Below are 17059 nucleotides of genomic sequence, written 5' to 3'. Positions count from 1 at the left end.
CTCAGAAATTTGTGGTCTCTGGTCAAAAAATGAGGAACCAAATCTGCCACAAACTTTTATGTTTCATTAGCAGTGCACTATGTTCTCCGACGTCACCCACAGTGATACGTCTGTCTTCTCTAATGAACTCGTCAACTCCTTCCTCGTTGCATATCGTGGAGACAGTTAATGGGCAAACGTTAAATTTTAATCTGTCCAGTTCTCATATTTGAAACTGCTGGTGCCTACGTGCCTGTCTCTATAAGGATGCTGAAGTCGGACACAAATTTCACAGCAGAGCTCTCCTCTTTAACAGGGAATTAAATGACAGTACACTCTGGAAACAAAACATCGATGTCGTCCGTTTTGTAAGAATAGCCTTTGGCCACGTGATAAAAATTAATGACACCAGTGTCGTAGAGCCAGTTCTGATACAATCAGGTTTCATACCAGGAAAAAGCTGTGTGTCTCAGCTGCTCAGTCCTACGCAGTTTACTGGATGGCTATGAAACCCAGAAAATTTCAGGAAGAGTTTTTATCGACCTGATGGCTGCCTATGACAGTGGCAATCAATGTGCACTGTCACAGGAGATCTACAGGATAACAATTGATTACGGTTTCGCCAAACTTGTTCAAAGTCTACTTCAAAACGGATGCGGAGGCTTATCAGGAAAACCATCCTTTTAATGGGCCCCAAGGTTGAGGTCCAGAAGAAGTTTCATCAAGATCACTGCAGCGTTGCAAACAATAGTACAGCAAGGAAACAATTGTGGATTTCTCGACTTGAAAATAATTCGCCCTGGCGACACCCTTCGGAAACCGTTTCACCAGGGCATAAACAGAAAGGGATCGTCTGGTGGTCACTCAACCGTCTTCGATCTGGTGTTGGGAGGTCCACCAATTGTGACTGCGAAGACGAACTCATCATGGAACACCTGCTGGTCTGTGAAGTATAGCCTGCATCTTGCGCAGAAGATGATCTTCTGCTCGCGGCCCCGATGCAGCAGGATTTCGGGCAACAGTAAGGTAGTTTAGTAATTTTTTTCTCAAAATGGTTCAAATGGCTCTGAGCACTATGGGACTCAACTGCTGAGATCATTAGTCCCCTAAAACTTAGAACTAGTTAAACCTAACTAACCTAAGGCCATCACAAACATCCATGCCCGAGGCAGGATTCGAACCTGCGACCGTAGCGGTCTTGCGGTTCCAGACAGCAGCGAGCGGTCTTGCGGTTCCAGACAGCAGCGCCTTTAACCGCACGGCCACTTCGGCCGGCAAATTTTTTATTTTTTTTTCTCTGCTCTGTTTTGATGGTAATTAACAAGTACTGTATTTGCTTCTGACTAGAGTAAATAATAAGACTGCTCACTGTGTCAGGACTTAGCGTAAAGACTGCAGATTGTGATAACACAGTCGTTGTTAATACATTTTTGGAACTACAGTCGTCCCAGCGGGCAGCTCACGACTTTGAGTGCCACCCTCGTACACACCGCTGGAGCACGGACTTTCCGAGGACCGGAAAGAGTCGTTTCGACAAGGCCGCTTTGTGAGCGAGATGGTTTGTCGTGGACATTTTGATTTTTCCAGTGTGACAGCGATTGTTGAACGTAAGAGTTGTGCGAATCGACACTGCCGGTTTTTGTGGGGGACTGAGAGGGTCCTTGACAGGGAGGAGACTGTTTTGCTCTGGAGAGCAGGCAGCCGCCTGCCGCTGGTGGGGGAGGGCCCGCGGCCTACACGGCACAGACGCCGGCTAATTGCCACTTTAGCTGCTCCTCCCCCCTCCCCCTTCCCCCACACTCCTCGCCACTCCCACCCTCAGACTCATTCTCCCATCCTTTCCACTCTTGCCGCTGGAGGTGAGGGGGCGGTCCCACACACGCAACTTGCAAATGCGTAAACGAATGTTGGACCATTTCGGAAAGAATCTTACTCATTTCGCTCGACTATTTATTGTTATCGCACAGAACATCGTTGCTCTCCAATTTTCGAAAGCTAATTACTCGGAAACAGTGCGGCTACTGGCCTTCTAGAGAAACCGCAGATATGGCATCCACAGCTCTTCAGTTTTGGAAAAATTCTGGATACAAAATAGACCTTTTTACGTTACCTTAATTGACCTTGCTAAGGCATTTGGTTGTGTAAACAGTATTATTCTGAAGTAATATCTTGTCAACATTCATTTAAACTATGCTTTTCGTGTTTTACTGTTAGTCGTTATTCTTTAACTAGTTTTTCTACCAAGCAACGAAGTTCTCCGCTGTTACGTGACGGTTTTGGGCAGTTCTCAATTTTGTAAATTCCACTTCTTTATCTTTGGTACGGAAATTAAATAAGCGCATAACTTCCAATGTTGTGCTAGTCATTCACTGGTGATGCTCTCGGAGTCAATAATCAGGTAACTGATTGAGCTAAAGTTCATTTACATTGAAACAGTTGCTGCACTAAACACTCTGGTATTCAGTTAAGAAAAACTACTGCAATGGGTTGCCTTGTACAGTCTAAAGATGAAACTGGTGGGATACTACTTCGATAATACAACACATTATTCGTCGCAAAGTATGGCAACAGGCTCATCTTGGTCGTCGCTCCGTATAACAAGTTCGGGCCCACAGTACTGTTCTTGAATATTCATACTCCTTGATGACAATGTGCTGTGCCCATTTACAGTCGTATAATATCCCTGACCGTGTATTAAAAATCTTGCATTTTATTCGCTACGTTCCCGCACACCGCGTCTGCACTTGACCACTTGTTGCTAGCAACTCTCTCCGCCGACTTCTTCTGCCCGATTCCGGGCTTACGCGCTCAGCGGCAATACTTCTTACTTAAAATGTATTTTTTGGCTCTATACAATAGCAAACTTTCCTGATTAGCCAGCGTTTTTGCTAAATCATAATTACGATATTCTTTTTAATTAGTTCGTTTGAATTAATTATTTGACATATAATTATATGGCACCATTAACAAAATAATAGAAGGTACATATGACAGAAATTACATCATAGCTACATTATAGTTACAGCATTAATTTATTAGACACTGTGTTGTGTTACAATATGACAGTAGCTGTTATTGGTAACGACTGTGTTGGTGAGCCACTGTCTATCAATAATGGTATTAAGCAAGAATGTGTGATTGTCCGCACGTAAGTTTCCTAGTATGTTGCCATGCAGTTAGTCAATGATGATCTTTCTCCCAAAATACAGGTAATTTACAGGATGTTTGGTAAATTGTTTTATCAGAGCCGTCTTAAGGCAAGAACTCAAAAATTTCTTCAGCATGAGTTGATTTACAGCACTCTGATGATAATGGAACCGAAGCTCAATCTGAAGAAGAACTAAAGTAAGGGAGGATGTGTGCAAAAGTGGTCATAACTTTCATTCTTCGATTTTCATTGCATTCGGAAGTGAAATCTATTGACGACTATGTCCCAAAGTTTCGTTTTCGAAATCGTATGGCAAGTGATCAGAAAGGACATCTACTCGTCCTATTAGGCCCGCAGCTCGTGGTCTCGCGGTCGCGTTCTCGTTTCCCGAGCACGGAGTCCCGGCTTCGATTCCCGGCGGGGTCAGATATTTTCACCTGCCTCGAGATGACTGGGTGTTTGTGTTGTCCTCATCATTTCATCATCATTCATGAATGTGGCGAGTTTGGACTGACAAAAGGTTGGGAATTTGTACGGGTGCTGACAACCGCGCAGTTGAGCGCCCCACAACCCAAACATCATCATCATCGTCCTATTAGAAGGTGCAAATACAAACAGGCCCAGATTCTCACACACACAAGAAATGAGTTTCTGAATGTTTGATGAATGCCATCAACCCCACATTTAGTTTCCTGGCAAATCCTAACTTACTGAGACAGTCTGTTTATGGCAAAACTCAAAATCCAAATGAGTCTTTGAATGTGGTCATCTGGGAACGTTAGCTCCCAGAAAACATTCTGATCATCCACAGTTGTAAATCTTACTGGATATGATGCTGTGATTATTTGTAATGATAGAAAATAGAGCGTATGAAAGTGTGGCCGCGTTTGGACTTCCAGGGTTGGTTGTATTCACTTTAACGATTCGTAAGTAGACTAACTGTCATCGTGTGGCAGGATGTGATATATCTATTCATGACATAGCAAAGGAAACAAGACAAAAGAAAAGAAGTTATAAGACAAGTCTTGAGGGCAAAGATGATCCTGAATATAGTGCTGGAACATTCTGAGAAGGAATAATTAAAAAAATACAAGTCTAATCATTAATCTGATTTTCCCAGAAACTAAATTTTCTGGCACTTATGTACCTTTTTCTCAGGACCTCTTTGATGTAATGCCTTGAAATTTGACCCATAATTTTCTCACAGCGCAATAAACAAACACATAGAGTTAAATTTTCAATTGTTTTGTGTAAGCTTGGATACGTAGATACAGGTACAGAAATACCGATTCATACTGAAAGATGTAAAACGTTATAAAATATTTTTTATCGAAGATATTCAAAATTGCTTACGTATAAATGCTTATATGGATGTAGGGATAATATAGTTCTACTTTGGCCGTGATAAGTGAAATAGATTAGTACAAAAAGGATCATAAATAATTATAGAATTATTAAAACTGATAACCTTTTTAATAAATTCAAAATTCGAAGAAAAATTTTGGAAACTGAATTTAAAGTTTCATTATACAATTACTAATCACCAAACAAAATTTCACTTATTCATCTGTAATATCTTTGGCAAACCATTTGATAATGTTAGAGTATGCATTTCGAACACGTCCCAACACCTAAATGCCTTTTCTACGACATACAAAAAGATCTGTCACAAACTGAATACCAGTAAAACACAGATCCTGCACCAACCAGCATCTGGGGAAGGACAAAGGAACATCGGTATTACCATGGACGGAATGTCACGACCGACGGAGCAGTGTCACCAGCGATGCAGAGAGTCTTCAGGTGGATGACGCCTTTTGTTAACTTGGGAGCGTCCTCTCATCAAGTGCAAATGTGGATCCGGATATTCAGTACAGAATTAACCGTGCCGCAGCATCTTTTGCCAGACTGAGGTCTCGCGTATTTGACAACCACAATGGCAATGCTGCAACAGAGCTCCTTGTGTGTAATTCAGCTGTACTTCCCACACTGCTTTATGGACCTGAATCCTGGACATGCTACAGAACGGCACATTAAAAAGTTGGAATAATATCGCCAGCGATATCTGAGGGGTATTCTGCATATAACAAGGTAAAACAGACGCTCAAATAGCATTGACAAACATGTGTTTTATTCTCCGTTAATAGTGGGCAGAATCTGTGTGGGAGGTCGGAGGAAACGATTTAAGGCAGTGTCACATTGATGTGAACGAAGCCGTCGACCCTTCATCCTGGAGACCACTAGTCCATTGTGGGGCACCTCTTGAAACCTTCCCGTCTCCTCTATATCTCTTTTGTGTTTCGCCAACTTTCCCTTCTATATCTCTTTCGTGTTTCGCCAACTTTCCCTTCTACAATAACGTATGAAACCTTCCTATCTCTTGCTTAATAATAACAAATGAAATCTTCCCTTTGAAATTTATTCTCTTTCTCAATCTTCGCATACAAATTTAATTGCTGCTTATTAAAAGTGATTTTCTGATTATTTCGACGAAACATACAATGTGACGTCGTCGTGGCCCTCAGTCGTTATCTGCGATAACCCAAAACTGTTCCTGACCTTTTTTACTGTTACTGGATCGCCATCTGACTGCTACATCGAACTGCGAAATGAATATACTTACTCTGATTTACTATACTCTATTATCTGATGGTGGGCTGTCATACTAAGTGGCTGTATTTATTACCAAAGCTGACGTTATTCTTTAATAGCAAAGCTGACGTTATTCTTTAATTAATTTGACTGAAGTTACGTAATTCATAGTTACACGTTTTCTTGACAACAACAAAATTTTTGCAAAGTTTTACGTTGATGGTTTTTGGGATGGATTATAATCAGTAATGCAACATTACTGGCAAAAATTAATTATATTCTGAAAACGCTTCAAATATTTACTGTTGGTAATGAAATGATTTAACTAAAGTTCAAATGGGACTTACTTTTTACAATAATCTTACAACTAGCATTGCGCAAACATTTCTTCAGTAGTCTTAAGTTTCTCAAAAAAATTAATTCAATAATATTAGTTCCTCTTATGATAATCGTTAGCTGATGTCTCTGTACATCCGTTTATAATCTCTTGTAAATCATAGCTGGTGGCTGGCAGGCACACCGCTCCTCTCAACCTCTCGCTTCAGACCTGCTACCGACTTGCTTCACTTCTCGCTTACTACTGACTTCCTACGAACGCTCAAGTGCGGTCTCTCCTGCTAACAATGCTTTCTGGTGCAGACAATCCCTGCTACCATTACAAAATGTATCAATGCGCGGTCTTTCCCGCTCTTTTCTTAAAATGTATCCAAACGCGGTCTCTCCCGCCCTTTTTAAAATTATATCAATTTGCGGTCTCTGTTGCCAACAATACTTTGGTGCAGACATACCCTGCTACCACAATTATTTCCAACATGACAGATATTAATTATTCCTACTTAATCCTATTAGTAAAATTTAAACATCTTTCATAAATTGTGGTTTGACAATAGACAATAGAAATATACACGTCTTACACTCTTTTCGAGGGGAACAGGCGATAAACAGCAACTGGTAACAGGAAGTGCAGACAAGGAACGGAAATGCTGAGGACAGAAATTGGTCCACCTGCTGCCACCTGTCATTGCTGCGGCAGACTCTGTACCTCTCGCGTCGGACTGTGCAGACCACTCCTGACTCAACAAATGATTGAAAAACAAACCTACTGGATTACGAGTATGCTCTATGATGCTGATGACGACGGTGACGATGTTGATGGTGACGATGATGACTGCGAATGGCCGGCCGGAGTGGCCGAGCGGTTCTAGGCGCTACAGTCTGCAGCCGCGCGACCACTACGGTCGCAGGTTCGAATCCTGCCTCGGGCATGGATGTGTGTGATGTCCTTAGGTTAGTTAGGTTTAAGTAGTTCTAAGTTCTAGGGGACTGATGACCTCAGATGTTAAGTCCCATAGTGCTCAGAGCCATTTTCAACTCTCGTGTGGTGAGAGGTGGGAACACGCAGTGAACCCAGCAACATAAGGCCGCATTTATGCTGCAGCCTAGCAGTTCGCACAATTCCAGCACGGACCGATACTTGAGCTGGGATTGCTTGCTTCTAAGTCACTCTCCGCTCCATAGTAATGGGAGTAGTGCACTCACCTGACAGCGATATCCCAGCAGCAAAGCTGTAACATAGACGTAGCCTGCAGCCTTGACATTAACAGCGTTGTAACACTGACGTGACTTCAGTTGTGCATATTTCGTACCTGGAAACCTTTGGTTCCGGACCTATGTTTATTAGGATAATTTCCTTGTTTTATTGCCCTCTGCCAGTCAAACACACTGTAAAAGCCAAGGGCCCTTTATGTACTGCCCCATAGATCTCACGGTCGAACGTATCGAGACGAATTTCATAAGAATTCTATTTTTGAAATCCACCCTGATTCCTTCAGATAAGATTTACGTACTTCAAACAGATCATTGTACACGCGGTTAAAAAGTGTTCCATAATTCTAGAACAAATTAGCGTAAGCGATATAGACCTGTGACACCATTTTATGTGTCTTTTGTTGTGAAATTGATTGTTAATATCGACTTTGTGCGTAAGTTTCGTCCATGCGGCTAAATGAAAGGCTCTTTGGTTGGTGTCGAAGTTGGTGAGCTTCTATTTTTGGTAACATCTTCAGCGGCTGTATCCGAGATACTTTCCACATACGTGCCGCGATGCAACCGTGTTTGGTTTTTTCTGTACGGTCCAAGATGTCCTATTGCTGACATTTGCGGGCACATTTTACACACATAGTTTGCGTTTACATCCATGTGTTTTTAAAAACACGTATTAGGGCAACCAGGAAGTTAAAATCCGCCGAAATAACGATTTATTTTTGCTGTCTTAGGATATGCCGAAGTCCTTCCTGAACAAGGCTATGTATGGTTGTTGTATGTTTGGTGTATGTTTGATAGAAAAGAGAGAGTATTTTTTAAATAACATCATGCCCCAATTTGCCAGTTGTCAGTTCATCTGCGTTTATCCCAGCCGCAGCAGGAATTCTCTAATATAATTTTTTCTTTGGCCACTAACTTTCACCTTAGTCATCCCGCTGCTAAGTGAGTGTAGATAACAGTTGAAATATCAATTTGACGTTCTGTTCAAGTTTTACTCGTCGTAATGATTAGGTGGAGACGCTCGATTTCAAGAAGTAATCTTATTGTGTTTATAATCGTAGTTTTTCTGTATAGTTAGAAAGTATGGGCAGAATATTACGGAATATAGCAATAGTTTAGAAGAAATAAGATAAGCTTTGTGGACCACCTTCTTTCACAGGATCGCTACAGATGAGTACCGCTGTCATTCTCTCGCTCCAAAGGACCCCAAGTCATCGTGTAAATATCAGGGAGCCAGTGTAACCAGTGATATGTGTAGACACAATCACTCCCTACTCATGTCAATAGCAGATATTATAAAACCTATCCACAGAGACTTCGGAAAAACTTTCTTGTTAAATGCACCCATGAGAGAGTTAACATTTGCAACTAAAGTTTCAATGACTGTGTGTTGGAAATCTTGCCTAAAGCAGTATTCGTGGGCCTTAGACCCTACAAACTGGTGTCACGAATGCAGTGGTGTGTTTCAATGACTGGTCAGGCAGAAGGTTGAAAGTCTTCGCTGATATGGGAATAGAACTATCGGTCAACATGAAGAATGCGCTTCTGTCTGCTGACCAGCTGAGGGCGTGGGATGCTGGAAAAGGTACCCTACAAATGACGAAGAAGGCCTCCAAATGTAAGCTAGAGTATACAGAATCCCGCAACGGTTAAACCTACGGACCTCGCGAGTTCGTGCTTTGAATGTTGGTTAAAGAAATCGTGTCAAAATCTATACATGCATTTTCCCGAAGGCGACGTTGTTTTGAAGGAACACTATTGAAAAAATTTAGAGAACCGGAATTTGGAGCTGATTGCAGAACGAGTCTACTGTCGCCAACATACATTTCCCGTAAGGGAAAGATACGAGAAATTAGGGCTCATACGGAGACCAAGTTCTAAGCGAAGAAGGGAAAGCAGAAAGGTGGAAGGAGAATATAGAGGGTCTATACAAGGGAGACGTACTTGAGGACAATATTATGGAAATGGAAGAGGAGGTAGGTGAAGATGAAATGGGAGATATGATATTGCGTGAAGAGTTTGACAGAGCACTGAAAGACCTGAGTCGAAACAAGACCCCAGGAGTAGACAACATTCCATTAGAACTACTGACAACCTTGGGAGAGCCAGTCCTGACAAAACTCTACCATCTGGTGAGCAAGATGTATGAGACAGGCGAAATACCCTCAGGCTTCAAGAAGAATATAGTAATTCGAAAGGTGTTGACAGATGTGAAAATTACCGAACTATCAGTTTAATAAGTCACGGCTGCAAAATATTAACGCGAATTCTTTACAGACGAATGGAAAAACTGGTAGAAGCAGACCTCGGAGAAGATCAGTTTGGATTCCGTAGAAATGTTGGAACACGTGAGGCAATACTGACCCTACGAATTATCTTAGAAGACAGATTAAGGAAAGGCAAACCTACGTTTCTAGCATTTGTAGACTTGGAGAAAGCTTTTGACAATGTTGACTGGAATACCCTCTTTCAAATTCTAGGGGTGGCAGGGGTCAAATACAGGGAGCGAACGGCTATTTACAATTTGTACAGAAACCAGATGGCAGTTATAAAGTGTCGAGGGGCATGAAAGGGAATCAGTGGTTGGGAAGGGAGTGAGACAGGGTTGTAGCCTATCCCCGATGTTATTCAATCTTTATATTGGGCAAACAGTAAAGGAAACAAAAGAAAAATTCGGAGTAGGAATTAAAATCCACGGAGAAGAAATAAAAACTTTGAGGTTCGCCGATGACATTGTAGTTCTGTCAGAGACAGCAAAGGACCTGGAAGAGCAGTTGACACTAAGACACTAAGGAGGATATAAGATGAACATCGACAAAAGCAAAACGAGGATAATGGAATGTAGTCGAATTAAATCCGGAGATACTGAGGGAATTGGATAAGGAAATGGGACACTTAAAGTAATAAAGGAGTTTTGCTATTTGGGGAGCAAAATAACTGATGATGGTCGAAGTAGAGAAGATATAAAATGTAGACTGGCTATGGCAAGGAAAGCGTTTCTGAAGAAGAGAAATTTGTTAACATAGAGTACAGATTAAAGTGTCAGGAAGACGTTTCTGAAAGTATTTGTATGAAGTTTAGCCATGTATGGAAGTGAGACATGGATGATAAATAGTTTGGACAAGAAGAGAATAGAAGCTTTCGAAATGTTGTGCTACAGAAGAATGAAGAAGATTAGATGGGTAGATCACGTAACTATTGGGAAGGTATTGACTAGAATTGGGGAGAAGAGAAATTTGTGGCACAACGTGACTAGAAGAAGGGATCGGTTGTTAGGGCATATTCTGAGGCATCAAGGGATCACCTGTTTAGTATTGGAGGGCAGTGCGGAGGGTAAGAATCGTAGAGGGAGAGCAAGAGATGAATACACTAAGCAGATTCAGAAGGATGTAGGTTGCAGTAGGTACTGGGAGATGAAGAAGCTTGCACAAGGTAGAATAGCATGGAGAGCTGCATCAAACTAGTTTCTGGAGTGAAGACCACAACAACAACGGAGACATACAAATAGTCGTTTTTCCGTCGCTCTATTTGCGAGTGGAACACGAAAGGAAATAAGTGTTAGTGGTACAGGGTGCACTCCGCCATGCAACGTACGGTGGCTTGCTGAGTATGTATGTAACTGTAGATTCAAAGTTATGATCATTTCATGAACTACAAAGGAGTTGCTGTCTTATTTAATGTTGTGTACTGAGAACATAGTGTTCCGATAGCTCATTGTGAAACTGACACATATTTGTTTTGTTTTGAGGACGGTGTGGGCTTGTAAATGCATTCCGTTGTTTTTTGACCCGCCCGGGTAGCCACGCGTCTCGGCTCCCGGGATTCAGACAGGTGCGCCGGGATGGGACCTAATCCACTGGGAGGACTGATGACGACGAGCGGTCTGCGTGTGTTTTTAGGCGGTTTTCCACATACGACTAGGTGAATACCGGGCTGGTACGCAAGTCCCGACTCAGTTCCACGATTCACAAGTATTTAGCAGATGTATGAATGCAGAGTCTCGCGGCGATAACATTGAATAAAATGTTCTCGGGTTTCCAACCGCGTCAATTCCTTAAAGCTACACGAGCTTTCGGCCAAGCACTCCTTGGCCATTGTCAAGTGATATGACTGCCAGTGGGCTGTTGGTGCGCCCTTATATACGCCAGCTGCCGGCTGTGACGTCACTGGTGCCCGTGACATTGCCATATATGGGCATGTTTTGAGGCGGCGTTCGATGTGCCCTCTTCAACCGAGCGATCGCTGAATCCCACGCAGCGCTGAGCTGCAAGCCACCGTCTCTATTTAGGGTGTTTGCGGTAATTTTTATTTCAATGGCTTCCTTTATTAATCTGTCCCAGAAGCCGTTAGTGCGAGCCACGACAGAGGTATCGTCAAATTTTATGTGTTGACCGTTTTCTAACGCATGCTCAGCTAACGCAAATTTCTCTGGATAGCATAGGCGATAATACCTCTCATGTTCTTTCCTGCGTTGTTCCACAGTGCGCAATATTTGTCCGATGTACTTCTGGCCACACTCACAAGGTATTTCGGAGACTCCAGGTGTTCTGAGACCTACTGCATCTGTAACTGGTCTCAGTAATTGACGGATTTTCGTTGGAGGCCTGAAGATTGATTTGATCTTGTTTCTCTTGAACAGGCGGCTTATCTTGCCCGACACAGAGCCACAGAATGGCAGCAAAGCAAGTTTCTATTCCTGCTCTTCGTCGGTGGTCTTATTCTGATATTTCCCAGAAATCACTTCTTTCACTTGATGGGCGCTGTGGCCGAAAGCTCATGTAGTTTTAAGCAATTGACGCGGTTGGAAACCCGAGAACATTTTATTCTATTTAGCAGATGTTGGCACGCTTTCACAGGTATAACACTACAAGCAGACTGTTAGGGTACACGTGTTCCGTCCCAGGGGGTAACAGGGTGGCGGCACGTAGGACATCCGGCCACCCCACGTGAAGGCAGGACGAAGGAGAAAGAAAAAGAAGAAGACATTAATAAACTTTCATTGTAAATTGATTTCCCTTTAAACCAAGTCATTGCTTTGTTGCTCGCAAATGATACAGTGTTATGCTGCTACGCCATCATATTACTTAACGTACTGTAACGGACGATCAAGGAAATTAAAATATACTGAGGCACTGAAATGCTGGTAAAATTGACAGACAGAGTGTCCAATTTGCCGCTTTGAGTGTTTTATTGTAGTCACTTGGAGACTGCAAAAACCGGTTCCGTACCCTGGAGGTACATCCTCAGGAATATTTAAGGTCTAATGTCCCATATCATCTAAACGGGTACTCCTACGTGCAATGAGGAGCACTACTGACCACAAGCACCGGCGAACTCCAGACTTAATAAAGCCAGCTGTCACTGATAATTTACATTCGGAAAACGCCAGACATCCATGTGCTAACGTGAACCCAAACCGTCTGGATTGTTGACGCTGGACCTTAAATACACATAGGGAGGTACGTACATGGTACGAAACCGGTTATACCAGTCTCTGAGCGACTACAATAAAACAGCTGAAGCTGCAAACTGGACCGAAACTCGGAAGTCTTACCAGCATTTTAACATTTCAGTATATTTTAATTTGTTTGAGCTTTCATTTCAGTATGTATAGTTATTTTAGCTATGGATGCTCCACTTACAAGATTGTTTGCATATTACGAGGGTGAGTGAAGTGATAACCTTAAATTTGTAATAACAAATCGAAATTTCGCGCCGTTATCCTGTAAGTTGGTAAGCGTGCTACAAACAGCGTGCAGAATGGCCTGTAGGTGGCAGCATAGGGCAGATGCACACATAACCGTCGCAGTATCAGTATAAAAATGGCCGCCCCACTTGCGAATTGTACCAGGCAAGAACAGCGTTCTGTTACTCGGTTTTTGTGTAGAGAAGGTGTGAAAACTATTGAAATTCATCGGCGAATGAAGGTTCGGTACGCTGATGCATGTTTGTCACAGCAGCAAGTCTACGAATGGAGTAGGATGTTCGCAAATGGTGTGACTTCAGTGGAAGATGCTCCTCGTCCAGGTCAGGCACAACGAGTTGTGACTCCACAAAACATTGCAGCAGTAGAAGCCGTAGTGAAGGAAAACCGCCGAGTGACACTGAATGACATTGCAGCATGTTTACAGATTAGTCATGGGTCAGCACACCACATTATGTATGATCTGCTCCAGTTTCACAAAGTGTCTGCAAGACGGGTGCCATGGCAGCTGACTCCTGAAATGAGAGAACGACGTGTTGATGCTTGTGAAGAACTTCTTCGGCGCTTTCAACGAGAAGGTGACGGCTTCCTCGCAAGAATCATTTCTGGGGACGAAACCTGGATTCACTTCCACCAACCGGAAACGAAGAGAGCTTTCAAGGAATGGCGCCATTCCTCATCAACTAAACCAAAGAAGTTTCGAACAGAACCATGTGCAGGGAAGGTTTTGCTGACTCTCTTTTGGGAGGAAAAAGGCGTCATTTTGGAGCATTACATGCCTAGAGGGACCACTGTCACCAGTGAATCATACACAGATCTCCGAAAAAATCATCTGCCGCCTGCAATGAATTCAAAGCATCCTGGATTGCTGTCTGCAGGTGTCCTTTTGCAACATGACAATGCAAGGTCCCACACTGCCCGTACAACAGTTGCAATAATCACATACCTTCCTCATCCACCATACTCACCAGACCTTGCCCCAAGTGATTTCCATGTGTTTGGACCACTCAAAGACGCAATGGGAGGAAAGAAGTTCCGTTGTGTTGAAGAGGTACGCCACGCGGTGCATGAGTGGTTGCGCGGAATTTTTTTCTAAAGGAATTTATGCACTTTGTAAGCGCTGGAGGACTTTCATTGAGCGTGGGGGAGATTATGTTGAAAAGTGATACAGTTTTGTACCACTTCTGCACAATAAATAATATTTAAAAAAATATTTAAGGTTTTCGTTTGACTCACCCTCGTACTTTAACTTAATTACATTTAAGGCCCGTGAATATTATTCTGAATCAGAGACCACTCACTTAACTAAGTGTGGAATAAGTATTCTCTCTTAGCACGAAATCAGGTTTCAGATGCGGAAAGGTAGGTCGACGACTGCTGTTGCGGCTGTTGCTGCTTACTGAATGTTCTGCGGACTGACATGGCAGCTGCAGACGGTATTCATAACTTACGTATTGATTTTGATGCTTAGAATCAGTGAGCACTGCTGGCTGCTAGGCCCATACAACAAATTCTTACGTCCATTCTCGTTCAGATTGTTAATGAACCAGTACTTATTGCTGGTTGTTGAAACGGTAGCTTTTTTTAAAGCTTCAGGGGTTTTCTATTAACTGCTCATGGGCTTAGTTTACTTCTTATCACAGTTTGTGTTCTGACACATTATAACTGTTTCACTTTATGCCCGAGAAGGGCGAAGGGAGCCAGACGTAAAACTCGCCGAGGGTGCCAAAATAACCTACAGCTGGCCCTGCGTACAGCATCCAGCGTCTCGCTCGACTAAAATATGGAAGTTCCGCCTTCACAATTTCAGTACAGGCGACCTGTAATATTAACTGCCAGAGCCCGACGTAGCAGCGAGAGATTCCACAGGTTACATGTTCGCGACTGGCATTTTATCTCGCCTACCCCCCCTCACCGAGTTCCACAACTTGTTCGACACATTACTCGGAAGATGTCGCCCCCGACACGGCGGACGCGTATCCAATATTGCGTTCCGATGTTTCCCGGTATTGCCGCTAGGTGGCAGCAACAGGACTGGGAAATCAATCGAAGGAAGCGCCCCGAGCAGGGGTAGCACTGAAAGCAATTCGTTGTCGGAGATTATTGCTTGATTGCTGTAATGGCGTTAAGTGGGGGGTTGTTTCAGCCCAGCCGGAGAGGCAGCCTTGGAAACTTGGGTGCTACAAAGCTTCTTAGTCTGCAGAAGTCATCTCTTAAATTGATGGAAAAATATTAGACAACTTTAAATTATTTAGTTCAAAAGCCAGTGCATACTTTGTAGCATGAGTATTTCACAGTTTAACCCGCCACCTGTTCCACTTGCCAATGGTTTTAAAGAAAAATGGCTGTGGTTACGTCTAGTTATAAGTCGGGCTTAGAACGTAAGGTCACGGAATTATAGGCACAATAATCATCTTGTGGTGGTGCAGTCCTATGCTATGCAGTGCTATGAAAATAGGACGATGAATTTCGCCTTATACAAGTCACCGGTTCAGTTGCCTTTTACCAACACATGTTTCAGCACTATTTGTGCTGTCTTCAGTGGGTTATTTTATTTCCTTACTGTAAAATTGTTGTTACATATTAACATTTAGAGAAACTTTCGGTATAAAATATTCACAGTTATGAGTGAATAATTGTTGTAAAATATTATACATAATTTGTTCACAGTTCATAGTTGAGATATGTATTAACGACCTGATGCCCTGTATGTTGTTTATTACATTATGTCTAAAGTTCCAGTTACAGTTTAACTGGTAAAAGAGTGGATTTATGCATTAGTTTGCATACGTTACATGAAGTTATTGAGTATGTTGGTAACTAGTCTGCTAACACAATCTATTTATTTTTCTGCTTATTATGCGTTTACGAAAAGAAATGAATATGTATCACGTATTCTGTGTGTAACGTACGGCTTTGATGTTGTAGTGTTTTCTCATATGTTTTGGCTATGTGAATACGCTGATTTCCGTTACTTATGGTCGTTTAACGACGCACTTTCTACGAAATTTCAAGCGTGAGCAGAGTTTTCGCCGCCATTGCGTGTGCTGTAGCTGTGTGGCATTCATTTGTTTCTTGGTGTGTTTGTCTGGGTGAGGCGCTCAAGTTTGAAGTCTATTTTGCGTTTGTGGTGTGTGTGTGTGTGTGTGTGTGTGTGTGTGTGTGTGTGTGTGTGTGTGTGTGTGTATGTCTGTAGATTTTTGGATGTGATAGTTTTTTCTATAGTTAATTTTTGGTATAAACTGCTACTAGTTTTAAAGATCTGTAAGTCAGTTTCAATGTTTTTGGATGCTAATTGTGCTCTATCGAGTGATGTGCGAATGTTGAGTATGAGCTATTACTTTTCAGTGCTCTGAGAGGTTCTGTATACCTGTTTCTGAAGTTCCTGCATGTTATAGCTTAGTTGGTAAAAGAGTGGATGCTGTTTGCATATGAAAAGTTGTAGATTGTGTAACATACTAGCTACCAACATAAATAGCCAATAGCTTCTTGTAAGGTAAGTAAACTGATGCATAAATGCACTCTTTTTACAAATTAAGCTATACAATTTTGGTAAACATTTTTGGAATACAGTGATCAATAGATTATTATATTTTAACTAAAGTTCAGTCTTGATCACAACACTTATGTCTCAATAACATAGGTGACCGGTTTCGGTTATTTTTACATAACCATCTTCAGACCCATGGCTTCCTTGGAGGATGGTAGGCGGAGCTCTCCTCAGCTGCTACGAAGTCAACTGATCAATTATGGTTATGTAAAAATAACCGAAACCGGTCACCTATGTTATTGAGACATAAGTGTTGTGATCAAGACAGAACTTTAGTTAAAATATAATTAAGCTATGACTAAAACTTTAGACATAATGTAATAAACAACACGCAGTGCATCGGGTCGTTAATACGTATCTCAACGGTGAACTGCAAAAAAATGATGTATAATATTTTACAACAAATATTTTACAACAATTATTCATTCACAATTGTAAATATTTTATACCAAAAGTTTTTCTAAATGTTGATATGGGACAACGATATTACAGTAAGGAAACTAATAACCTACTGAAGACAGCACAAGAAGTGCTGGAACAT

Source organism: Schistocerca serialis, chromosome 10 (assembly GCF_023864345.2).
Source record: "Schistocerca serialis cubense isolate TAMUIC-IGC-003099 chromosome 10, iqSchSeri2.2, whole genome shotgun sequence".
Lineage (NCBI taxonomy): Eukaryota > Metazoa > Arthropoda > Insecta > Orthoptera > Acrididae > Schistocerca > Schistocerca serialis.
This window is presented reverse-complemented; position numbering follows the sequence as displayed.